General features: G+C 37.8%; 1 pseudogene across 1 annotated transcript; it reads left to right on the forward strand.

The window, feature by feature from the left end:
* Positions 1 to 10,469: 10,469 nt before the first annotated feature.
* Positions 10,470 to 11,246, forward strand: LOC101280886 (gamma-aminobutyric acid receptor-associated protein-like; annotated as a pseudogene). Its single transcript, XR_183464.2, has one exon. The product of XR_183464.2 is annotated as a gamma-aminobutyric acid receptor-associated protein-like (transcript).
* Positions 11,247 to 12,633: the final 1,387 nt, after the last annotated feature.

Consider the following 12,633-nt stretch of genomic DNA (forward strand, 5'->3'; position numbering starts at 1 on the left):
TGCTCCGCAGTGGGAGAGGCCGCAACAGTGAGAGGCCCGCGTACCGCAAAAAAAAAAAAAAAAAAAAAAAAAAAAACACTGTTGAGTGCATATCATGTACTGGACACTGGGCTGCCCTGGGCACTGGGGATTCATCTGTAAACAAAACAAGTAAAGTTCTTAGTCTCCTGAAGCTTACATGCTGTCCCAGAGAGATAGAAAATAAACAAATATGTAATATTCACATGCTGGATAAGCATTCTGGAGGATAATAAAGCAGGGCAAGAGGACAGAGAGTGATGGTGGAGGGTGACTTATGTAAGCTGATCAGGAAGGACTTCATTGACAAGGGACGTTTGAACAGAAAACTGAAGGGAATCAAGGAGTGAACCATGAAGATACCTGAGGAAAGGGAGTTCCAGTCAGTCAGAACAGCAAGTGCAAAAGTTTGTAGGTGAGGAGGGAGAGGGGGGAAGGAAGGGACAGGAGGTGGAGGGGGATGAGACATAGGAGACGACATCAAAGGGAGCAGGAATTACTTCCATTGTATTTATAATTTCATAATGAAATTGTCTTATTTGTGTGGGAAAGATCCATGGAGAGGAATTCAGGAATGCTGTATCTGGGGTTAAGCCCTAAGGCTTCCTGTAAAGAAATCAGGTTTTTATTCATTGCATTTGCATAGCAATATAAGTTCACTACATAAGACCTGGAACATTTAGAAATTGCAAAATCTTTATTTTTTGTTTCTTATTTTTGGAAAGGTAAATATATCCCACCCAGTAAATCCGGTGACCTTTCATAGCGTGAAAGTATTTTTAAATTTAAATAAACTTTTAAAAGTTTGGGAATAGTTTGAGATTTACAGACCAGTTGCAAGGATGTTATAGAATTCTATTTCCATATACCCCTCAACAAGTTTCTCCTAATTTTTAACATTTTACATGACCATGGCACATATATCACAACTAAGAAACCAGCAATGGTGCATTTCTATTAATTAGGGTCCAGTCTTTATTTGGATTTCTCTAGTGTTTCCATAATGTCCTCTTTCTATTCCAAGATCCCATCCAAGATATCACATTACATTTAGTTGTCATGGTCTGTAGTAGCTTCCCAGATTTTCCTTGTTTCTGAAGACCTGGACAGTTTTGAGGAATACTGGTCAGTTTTTGGAAACTTCCTCTCAGGTTGGGTTTGTTTGATATTTTCCTCATGGCTAGATTGGGGTTATGGATTTTTTTTTTTTTTTTTTTTTTTTTTGCGGTACGCGGGCCTCTCACTGACGCGGCCTCCCCCGTTGCGGAGCTCAGGCTCCGGACGCGCAGGTTCAGTGGCCATGGCTCACGGGCCCAGCCGCTCCGCGGCATGTGGGATCTTCCCGGACCGGGGCACGAACCCGTGTCCCCTGCATCGGCAGGCGGACTCTCAACCACTGCGCCACCAGGGAAGCCCTGGGGTTATGGATTTTGAGAGGGAAGACCACAGAGGTAAAATGCCATTCTCATCAAATCATATCAAGAATACATGCTATCAACATGACTTATGCTTTTGTGATTTTAAACAACTAATTTAACAATTAAAGATCTGCATAGGGGATAAGCACCACAAAAATATTTGGAAGTGGAAGGAGAAACTAGATATTTTTGCAGTAAAACAAAAGGGCATTATTTCTGTACTTTGCATACACACACACAGGCTTTTTTAAGAGTAAAAACTAACCACAAGATGTCACTGTTAACTTTTGTATGGGCAGGAAGGACGCCTTGAAGAACAGATTTTGCTGGGCATATGTGGTTAGAATTCATTATTTTAAAAACCTTGAAAAAAATGTTTCAGTTTTACAAAACCACTAGAATGTTTTGAGTTTGGATGTTAATTTTTTTTCCTTGAGTTTTGCAAAATATTTTCCCTTGAATTCACACCCAAGTATATTTATTTGGAAATTTAATTTAAAACAATATGGTTTGCTAATGAAGTTGAATGCTCTATTCTTAAATAGAAAACAAATCCACCAAAAAAAACACTCTGACTTTATATTATTCTTTTAACCAATAACAATAGCTTTATTTGAATTAACAAACATTTCCTCCAGAAAAGATTTAATAGAAGATGAAAAAAGAACATAATGCAAGATGCTTTATGTGACTAGAATTGGTTCTATCCTCAAAAACTAGCTTAGAAATGGTTGTATTAAATTTGTATCTCTTGGGCTTCCCTGGTGGTGCAGTGGTTGAGAGTCTGCCTGCCAATGCAGGGGACATGGGTTCGTGCCCCGGTCTGGGAAGTTCCCACGTGCCACGGAGCGGCTGAAAAAATTTGTATCTCTTACTTTATTACTACATGATTTACAACATTACTCTGCAGGTAAAGTAGGAAGAAATCTATTTTTAATCCACTACTTTCCAGCATATCTTCAATTAAACCTTCCTGGACAAAACAGTTTTGATTTCCAAAGCAGACTCCGTAACTCTGACTTTGTTATGGTTTTGCTGTTTTACTCTCTGCTTTCTTTAGAGTCCTTTTCTTTCCCCCTCATTTTTCTACTGCCTCTGACAGTACCTTTCGCTTTTTCCCCATTCTCTGTGAATTTGTATTATGGCAGCCTCTTCCATTGTTGTATAGTAATAATGACTAGAAAGTTCTTCCTAGTTGAACCAAGTATCTACTTCTCTATAGCTTTTACCCATTGGTCCTACTTCTGTCCTTGGAAACCATGTAAAGCTAAGTTTTTTCCTGCTCCTACGTAACAGCCTTTCAAATACTGGGTGACCACTGTCATTGAACTCCCCAACCTTTTCTTTCATTCTTCTAAGCTCACCCAGACTTTTTGACCATTTTAATATCAGTACTACCTTTAGGTCCCCATCATCTTGCTACTCTCTCCCTGATATTACAGACTTACAATAATCCTCCTAAAATATCATGCCCAGAACTAAAAGTTAATCCATCAGATATAGTTGGAGGAGTCAAGAATACATCGGGACCATTGGTTTCCAAAATTATTTTGGTAGCTTAATGACATTATTCACTTTATTAATCAACCCTTTGTAAATCCTCTACTAATGAAATACTGCCACCTAAGTTCCTACTGTTCTGGTGGGTCAGGGGTGTGTGTGTGTGTGTGTGTGTGTGTGTGTGTGTGTGTGTGTGTGTGTGTACGTGTGTGTGTGTGTGCACGTGTGTCTCCTATCTACCTCTCCAGGCTTATCCTGAAACTTAATCTTTCTGACATTTAGGCTATGGCTGATTAAGCAGAAAAAAGAGTTTGCCTTTTCTACTTCATTTTTCTTTTAATAACACAGGCCAAGATGTGTATGTTTGAGACATGACCATATATAAATATAAATATATCCAATGAGTTCTTATTCCTATAGAATCTGTTCATATGATTATCAATAGCACAGAAAAACACAAAGTCATATTTACTGGAATGGATTTCTCGTTATAATGCAGCCAAGGCAGACCAGCTATACTGGACTTGAAATCCTAAATGTTTGAATTATCATCTAGATTAAAAACTTACAAGCTAAATGAACCTACGAATTCACAGACTCTTGGAATATATCACCTAGTCTTGAACGGCTATTTAGAAACAGAAAACAATGGAATAACAAAATAATGAAATGGCTTAGAATGTAAAAATAAGAAACAGATGGAATGATTTCAAATCTTGTGTCTCCCACTTACTAGCTATGACACTCCAGGCATCTCACATATTTGGCTTGATATCTACTCCTGGTGTTAGTGTAAGGGTTAATTGAGATGAGGTATATAGCCTCTCAGCATAGCACCTGGTCCATAGGGCACACTCAGTGAAATATAGCTATTATGATTAATAACAAACAGTTCTCAAATAAGTGTGTACTTTCTGTGTACATAGAATTGACATATATTTAAAGAAACACGTTGATGGATTTACAGTGATACAAGAATACCTGGCCCCTCTGTGATCCACAGTCAGTGCTTATGAAAAAGCTGTCAAGATTTAGAGAATTGGCTTCATGTGATGGAATAGAACTATCCCACAGAGAATTGATTTCTAACAAAATCTTCATCAGCAATCTAACCCACTGATTTTCCTTGTGTCTTTAGTGTGGCCATAATAGAGTTCAGCTCTGGTTTGTTTGACCACCAAATTTTAGTCTGCATAGGATTATGAGGGAGCGGGTGGCTAAGTCACCTTTTGTTTCTACCCCTCACTATGTCTTGACACTAAATTCTGGACTTTTTTTCCTAACTTAGGAATCTCGAAAACCTGACACTTGCTGCAGGAAAATAAAAACCTCCATATAACATACCACACCTATTCCCTCAGTATTTTAGAAATGGTTAGGTTGAAATCAGGGTCTCTGTTTCTTTAAATGAGGACAGTTTGGGGGATTTCAAAGGCTTTTACCATTACCTCATTCCATCCCATGGGTGCATTTAAGTAGCCAGTTCAGTTCGGCAAGAAGTCAGATGAGAAATTCCTTAATACTGTGTTATAAACTAAAGATATGCTCACTTTTCTCCCAAGTCCAATATCCATAGTTATCAGTCTTTCCACAAAACTCATCATCTGGGCTCAGGTCTTACAATATTTTGCCCGAACACGATTTGGCTATAGCACAGTGAGAATTTTCTCTTCATTGATAATTTAGTGATTTGTCCCCTCTGATGCTTGTCAAAATGATGATACTAAACTATGTCATCATTACTACATAGACATACTATTATGAACTGTGTATATTTTGAGTTATCAGGAAAGCAGATTGAGCCACATTCACTCAAAAACTCTATGACACTGCCAAATTTAAACTAAGCAATTTTAGAAAATTTATGGATTCTTTCGGCAGCTTACTAAATAAGTTCTATATTCACAAGTATATTGCCAGGTTATTTATACAGACATTCAGCCTAGAGTCCTGCTTTAGACATCTACAATATCTACATGTTTTTCTCTGCTTTTCTTTTGATCTTACTCTTTAAAAAACAATAAGAAAACTTCGTTTTATCATATGTAAAGCCAGAACATTTTTTGCATAGATAATGTGCACTCAAAGATATGTTCTTAACCTAGGGAATCTCAAACTCAGATTTATAATCTTGTTTTCTGATCTGTGAGAATAATTTTTCCCTTTTAATTTTTCCCTTTAATGCTGTGTGCATTAGCAGTAATATTTAGAGTGCATTTATAAGTAACCAGCACAATCTTATTGAGTTTTCTGTAATTTAATTTCAATGAAATTGATTTTATCTGAAGGACACAATATTATTGATTTTTCTGATCCACGAGACTGAACACAAATTATCGTAAACCCCTACTGTCTGGCCTTTTCCCTAAGAGGATAGTTAAGGTCAGTGATGATGCATGTTCCAGGACATTGTCAGGAAGGGGAGTGAAAGGTCCTCTAAAACTGTCCCGTTTCACTCGTCTTTTCATATCTTGGAGATGTGGGGGAACGATCAGCCAGCGAAATGGCTGGCTCCGACTCTATGTATCTTCCCCCTGGAGCTCAGCACAGTCTGGGCACTGGGACAGAATCTCTGTGGGGGGCTGGTGGAAGTTCACCACTCAACGGTGTGCTCATAGATCATTCATGTTCCAGGAAACCACCACAGAGCACTGGACCCATCGACTAAATGGCCCCAGACTCTTAATCAGTCCTCCTTGACATAAATGAAATAATATAGCTCTAAAATACAATGCCTTTGCAACCCAATGAATCACTAAACAATTTATATTATGATGTTACTCAGTTTCTAAACTTGGTCAGCAAATACCAGGAGTGATGTGCTGACTTAGAATTGAGAGACAGATCTAGCTTTACTTCATGTTTACTCTATGTATGATAGCTAAACAAAAGAACCACACACTTGGATATATGGGTATGAATGGGTATTTATATCACAATTTAATTATAAAGGAGATTAATTTTCTCATGGGCAAATGCTTCTACGTTACAAAAATGACATGATTTTCCAAAGAAAAGCATATTTTAACTCCTGCTAAGAAGATTTTCTCAAACTCGGCTCATTTATTCACTGTGGACTTCAGCGGGGGAATCTGGCTGAGGGAATCTATTCATGATTTTGGATCAGGATATTTCCTTGAAATTGAAATTGGAGCTGGGAATGTAACCTTTAGCTAATGTCTTGGGTTTAGATGACCCACTGGATTCCGAATGGCTAAGAGTTTTAATTTGCTGTTCTATATAATCTCCACGGATCATCATCAAGAACTGTGGATTAAAACTCTGTTACCTAAAGCTATCTATTACTCACATGGATTAGAAGACCCTTCAGTGCAGTAGAATGGATTGGCTATGAATCTGTTATTTCTATGTCAGAACTTAAGCAGTGAACTATGACAATGCCAGCAGCTGGTCACTGACCTTGTCTTTGTTAATGCCCCTCAGTGATCACACAGACAAACGTGGTTTTAGTCTCCTACCCATTCCAGTCCCTCTGCCATATACTCACCTTTCACCAGCACTTAATTCTCTATCAAAATATTTTTTCAGGATGTGAAAAGAACCAACTTCCAGGCAAAAGAATGAGTGATTCTAGCTAATGACTTCCAGATAAGAATTTGCTTATTTTCCTAATGGCCTACTGAGTCCTGCTAAGCTATCATGTCACAAACAGAATAGATAACTTTAATGGGAGAACTGTCTGAGGATCTGAGGACATAGCCACAGCACCTTTGTCTACATAAAATATTTTTTAAAATAAGTAAACGAAGGGAAGCTGCAAACAAGTAGAATCTAAGAATAATTAAGTATTCAGTGAAACTATTTTCACAACATGCAAAATCAATAAAAGTAAAATCTATAAAGACTAAATGTATACATGTTTTTGGTCTACTGTAAAAAGAAAAAGTTCTTTATTTAAGAGATACTGTGGAAAAAGAGGGGAATGTAATGAAAACATATTTGTTCACTTGAAGGCAAGATTGAGAATTCCAGCCTAGGGTTGCTTCATTCAGCCTTTCCTTTGCTGCTTTTCTGCCATAATTATCTGAGATACATCTCCCAGAGTAGCCACTAATATGAAACCCCTGCTAAACAAAATGTAAACACTAAACAAACAGTAATGATGGTCTTTAGTTCACCACAGAGGTCTGACCACATCAAACATGAATGAGTAGGTGGTTTTCAGAATATTGTCAAATAAGAGAAAACAATCTGTTGCTGAAAAAAACATTGAGTAGTGGAAAAAGAAATCCCCAAATTGTTTCATCCTCATAATAATAAATGAAATAAAGTAAAAATATTAATAAAAACATAATAGCAGACCAGAGCTATCATTCAAGAAAAACTTTTCAATATGCTTTATTATAATTAACAGTTATAGGGAGGAAAAAGCAAAAAATTGGGAGGAATTGTGGTTACCATTTTCAGAACTGCTCTAGCATGGAGGGTACTTTTCCTGTCTACAGGAAAACATTTATTTTTCACTTCATTTTTATCAGTCTATAAATGATACTCAGGGAGAAAAAAAGAAGTCTTACTTTAAAGAGATATTTGGCTTAATGTTTATAAAGTGGTTTGGTTGCTTATAAACTAAAAAAAGTAAAAAGTATTATTATAGCATTTGTGGCATTTAAACCTATAATTAAGGTGACCAAATATTTTCTATAACTCTCCCTTTATATTCAGTCCTTTACAAACTTTTTGCAAGTTCATAATTTGAAGCTAAAACTTCCCATGTTCTATACATTAGTAAATATATATTGCCTGGAATCACTTAAAAATTATTCAAACAAGTTTGATTATTGGTAATTTGTCTTTTCTTGGATAATTTGAAAGTCACTGATGTTTCTACATAAAGCAAAAAGAATGCTACATTTCACTTTGGATTAGAGCTTAAAATCAACTGTAGCATTCAGGGAGCCAAAGGGAGCTTATATAAAGTTGGAAAATAATAGTTTAATGATAATAATGATTGATAGATTAAAACCCTGATCTAAACATGTTCCGTTGCAAATTTTACCTTAGAAATGCATTTTTGATAGTTGGACCAGTTCCTCTTCTCTCATTTGACTTGTACCTCACCAACTGGTTGTTTGAATGCTGCACAGAAAGCTTAGAATGTAATAATTAATTTTATATTTAGAAAAAGGCTGTATTTCTAGGACCAGTGTAGATTCCAAATTTTTCCATTATATTATACTTTTTAAAATTATTTAAGAGAAACAGTAATTATGTAGACTTTTGAGATGAATTACATTCTCATAAATATGTGCTGTAACAAAATTCAATCATAGATGATAATATTTTAGTTTTTGCTCTTCAGCACTTAGCCAATGAATATTCTGAGGCAAGGGGTATAGGATGAGAGTGGAGAGGAGGATGGTGAAATAACAATAGTCTTTTCAGTCTTGCATATTATGTATATGTTTCTTTTATATTGTTTTAAAATCCAGCAACCAGAAAGTTCAATTGGCTAGGCTGTTCCTCTACATTACAAATGAAAGGAACAAGCTGATGTAGATTTTTTTTTACTTATAACACTCAGAGGTTTGGTAAAGATATTGGCATATTTTGCACACCTAAACTGAGAACACAGGCCATTCATCATACATTTCTTGAGAATATTCGGTGTTCCACTGGATCGGGCAAAAGCAGTGCCAAAAGAATTAGGCACAGAGAGTTGTTTCAGAGAGTTGAGGGGGACAGAAAATAATTTCAATACATGGTGATGAAGGTTATACCAAACATAAATTTGCAGTGTTTTGGAATTGCTGGGGAAGAAAGTTATAACACTCTAAACAGTTGGCAAGGCCAGTTTAAAGGATGGTAAGCTATCTCAAAGATTTTCCTTGACATTAACTCTGCCTTCCAATCAGTTTCCAAATGCTCTGGAACTTAATGTGATTCCATTTCTCACAGTGCAGTTCATGGACTGGCAACGCTGGAATTACCTGGAAGCTTGTTCATATACAGATTTGGACGGCTCCAGTCCAGACCTACTATATAAGAATCTGCATCTTAAAGAGATTGCTTGGTGATTCATATGCATATTGAAATTTGAGAAGCATTATCCTAGATTCTGCATTCTTAATAATTTTCAAACCTAGCTGAAAGCAGAAGTTTGTATTTCCCTTTATGTTTGAACTTTGGAAAGACACCACCTCAAAGAGCACCTCCAGCACGCGGTGTATTTAATCAGAGAGAATGGACCCAAGATAACCTTTGACTCCAGTTCCCCATGGTGTGAATGTAAATGGAATAGGTTCACAAGCTCCTGTTTGCATTTTAAAGTGCTAATAAGTGGTCTGGAGATCTGAAGACACACGTAGTTCGTACTGGGAAAGTATTTAGTCCCCTTTTGACTGGAAACTGTGGGATGACAATGGGCCATAGTAGCCGATGCTACAGACAGAAGGGAATGGGTACATCAATAAGGGAGACCAGAAAGAATCGAGAGGGCAGCTCATGGAACAGAGGCCCCTCTTATCCCACTCTTACAAGTTTTTTTTAAATGCTCAGATAGCCACCAAAGAGAGGTGAAAAAGAAGGGTGACGTGGGAGTAGATAAAATAGAGTAGGTGGAGAGCCTTTGATTTACCTAGCTAACCTGGAAGAGACTAAGTTCTAAAGTGGAAGAAACTAGGTTGCTTGGCAGGGTTGAGTTTGTAAGTTATTTTTATTTTTCTCTCTATTAGCAGATTTGGGGCTAAAATCAAAAATAATTATTTTATGGAAAATAAAATTGCACTTCCGTATATCTGATTGATAATATTAAAAATTTAAAGCACAATATAAACATGAGATACCTTTGCTTAGAATCCTTTAGTGGCTTCTTACGGCTACTAAATTATAAATTGGCACATACCATTTCATTTGGTTCTTGCCTATGGCTCTAGCATCATTTTCTGAAACCAGCAATGGAGACTGGAAAAACAATATCAAAGAAATAAAAGAAAATTTTCAGGCAAATTCTAAGCCAGTAGACCTGTATTGGAGTGTCTGTGTCTGTCTGACTGTCTGTCTATGTCTGTGAAATACATATGACATTACCCCTTTATCAGTTAATTCTGATCAAAATAATGTTGTGTTAAAAACCATCCCAAAACTCAATGAGGAAAAATAGAGGACCCAATATATAACATATCAGAATCATATAAAAATTTGTGAAAAATTCAAATTATTGTTGTGGTCATCCATTTACAATGCTTGGTGTCAGTTTATCTCTTGTAAAAATAAAATACAGTGTGTATGTGTGAAAAAAATTTTTTAAATAAATAAATTAATTAATTAAAATTAAAGAACAAACCTGAAATAGATCAGCCTTAACAGCCCCAAAACCCAGTCTCTCATGGAACAAGGTGATGTGTTTATACTCGTCTACCTAAAGAAAATTAAATCCTATCTGGAGAAAGACCACTTCGAAAAACAAACAAAAAAATTCGAATTATTGAGGTCGCCACCACCTGCCCTCTCTTCCCAGCCCCCACCCCGGGTTCTCTCAGCCCAGCCCGGTCCAGCCCAGGAACTGGGAGGATGAACTTCATGTATAAAGAGGAGTATCCGTTAGAGAAGCGTGGCTCTGAGGGCTAGAAAATCTGAAAGAAATACCCGGACTGGGTCCCGGTGATAGTAGAAAAGGCTCCCAAAGTTCGGATAGGAGACCTGGACAAAAAGATATACCTGGTGCCTTCTGATCATACAGTTGGTCAGTTCTACTTCTTGATCGGGAAGCAAATTCATCTCTGAGCTGAGGATGCCTTGTTTTTCTTTGTCAACAATGTCATTCCACCCACCAGTGCCACTATGGGTCAGCCCTACCAGGAACACCATGAAGAAGACTTCTTTCTGTACATTGCCTACAGTGATGAAAGTGTCTACGGCCTGTGAAGTTGCTGCCCCTAAGGTGAGGTGGTCCCATTCTACAAAGAGAGAGGGGGCCCCCTTCCTTGACCTACTCCTCCTTGAGGCTCAAACACCGACTCTCTTCCTCAGGACCTGCACTTCATAATGTTTGAGACTCTCCTCCAACCCCTCTTAACAAGAGGATTACTGGGGGATTGTCCTCTAGTACCTTTCCTTTCTCCTTTCTTCCCCTTTCTCTACCACCTTTCCCATTCTGCTTTAGACTTCTTGATTGTCAATCTCTGTCACATCCAGTGATTGTTTTGCTTTCTGTTCCCTTTCTAACTGCCCAAGGGGCTCAGAACCCCAACAATCCCGTTTCACTACCTTCTTTTTGGGGGGTAAATGGAAGGGACTGAAACTGTGGGAGGAAGGTAGAAGGCACATCAATAAAGAGGAAAGCACCAAAAAAAAAAAATTCAAATTATTGAAATGAAACTGGCTTGAAACACTGAACCACTTATTCTCACTTAGCTGCATGTTGTTGAAGGTTGTCTAAGCTGGGCTTGTTTCGATGGTTCTACTGGTCATAACTGGACTCACTCATGCTTATGAAGGCAGCTAGGTTCAGTAGGGCGGTTCTGCCTCACATGTTTGATAGCCTCCTCATGGAACCAGAAGGCTAGCCTAAGTGTGTCCTCATCGTGTGTGTGTGTTCTAAAGTACAGGGCCAATTATGCTACAGCTTTACAAATTTCTCTTTGTGTCACAGTTGCTAATACCCCACTGACCAAAGATTGACATTAAAAAAAAAAAAAAAACTGAGTAAGTCTGCTCTACCAACTATAGGCAAGCAAAGAAAGTTACATGCCAAAGAGTATGGATTTATAAATTAATTATGTGACTAAACTAAAGAATGGACAAATAATCCACTCTACTACAAATCTCCCCTTAAAGACAGGTGACACTCCATCATAAAGAAGGTCTTCCAATTAATAACAATTAGAGATGCAAAATCTGGCCCAGTGGTGGTTAATTCCTCCATAATGTGACCCCAGAATCAAGTACTTTTTAAATTTTCTTTCTTTCTGGAAAACTGATTTACAATTATAAAATTGATCACCAAATTATGGTTCATAATTTACACATTCACAAGTTTGATTTTATCACTTTCATGTTCTATAGAGGGGACAATAAACCACAACCAACACTGGCCGGCCTCTGACTTTGTCAATAAAGTTTCATTGGAACACAGCCCCTCTCATTTGCTCACTTCTTGTCTATGGCTGGTTTTTTTGGGTTTTTTTTGTGGTACGCGGGCCTCTCACTGTGGTGGCCTCTCCCGTTGCAGAGCACAGGCTCCGGACACGCAGGCCCAGTGGCCACGGCTCATGGGCCCAGACGTTCCGTGGCACGCGGGACCTCACCGGACCGGGGCACGAACCCGTGTCCCCTGCATCGGCAGGCGGACTCTCAACCACTGCGCCACCAGGGAAGCCCCTCTATGGCTGTTTTTATGCTACAGCAGCAGAGTTGAGTAGCTGTGACAGAGATCATATTGCCTACTGAAATATCTACTGAAAAGCTGAAAATACTATCTCACCCTTTACAGAAAACTAGACATTCCTGCTTATCTATTTTATGGCACATGCACCAATTAATTTCTCTTAGATGTCACCAAAGATCTATTTCCTTTCAAAAAGAAGAAAGTTTTAATAACTAACAGAACCAGGATCTGAATGCACATCTAGCTGACTGCAAAGCCAATGCTTTTTCCAATATATTACACTGTTTCCACAGTATTTGCACTGTTTTGAAGAATACTACTTATTCTGATAAGAGATGGGAAACAGAG

Source organism: Orcinus orca, chromosome 3 (assembly GCF_937001465.1).
Source record: "Orcinus orca chromosome 3, mOrcOrc1.1, whole genome shotgun sequence".
NCBI lineage: Eukaryota > Metazoa > Chordata > Mammalia > Artiodactyla > Delphinidae > Orcinus > Orcinus orca.